This window comes from Oncorhynchus mykiss, unplaced genomic scaffold (assembly GCF_013265735.2).
Source record: "Oncorhynchus mykiss isolate Arlee unplaced genomic scaffold, USDA_OmykA_1.1 un_scaffold_210, whole genome shotgun sequence".
NCBI lineage: Eukaryota > Metazoa > Chordata > Actinopteri > Salmoniformes > Salmonidae > Oncorhynchus > Oncorhynchus mykiss.
The window spans coordinates 39340-40000 of record NW_023493682.1 but is presented as its reverse complement, the minus strand read 5'-3'; positions in this window follow the sequence as shown (position 1 = coordinate 40000).

Sequence of the window (661 nt, the reverse complement as noted above, 5' to 3'; positions counted from 1 at the left end):
CCATCTATTTTGGGTTACCAGATGCACATTTCAAATCACCAGTTGCACGGATGTATATGCTCATCAAGCAGTTGGCTACCTTAAGAGAGTCATAGTTACTCCCTCCATTCACCCGCGGTCCATATTTTAATTTTTGGGTTACCAGATGCACGTTTTCAATCACCAGGTGCACGGAGGATTAATAGCAATCTGCATCCATCGTGATATTTTAAACCGTCCATAAAGCACTCAAATAGGGCCCCCACTGAGAGAGGGCCGTAGTGGGCTACTCCCCTGGCGGGCATGAAGGTCAGGTATAGCTTTAAATGCATTTTGAACAGTTTTATAATTTTTGGGTTACCAGATGCACACGGGTCTTTTGCAAAACAATCACAATCTGCATCCATCGTAATATCTTAAAGTGTCCATAAAGCACTAAGCACGGCCCCGACCAAGAGAGGGCCGTAGTGGGCTACTCCCCTAGCGGGCTATATAAATAAAATGACCGGTAAATGCATTTTGGACAGTTTTATAATTTTTGGGTGACCAGGTGCACAAGTTCCATTTGGGTGACCAGGTGCACGCCGGCTTTTGGGTGACCAGGTGCACGCCGGTCTTTTGGGTGACCAGGTGCACAAGTTCCATTTGGGTGACCAGGTGCACGCCGGCTTTTGGGTGACCA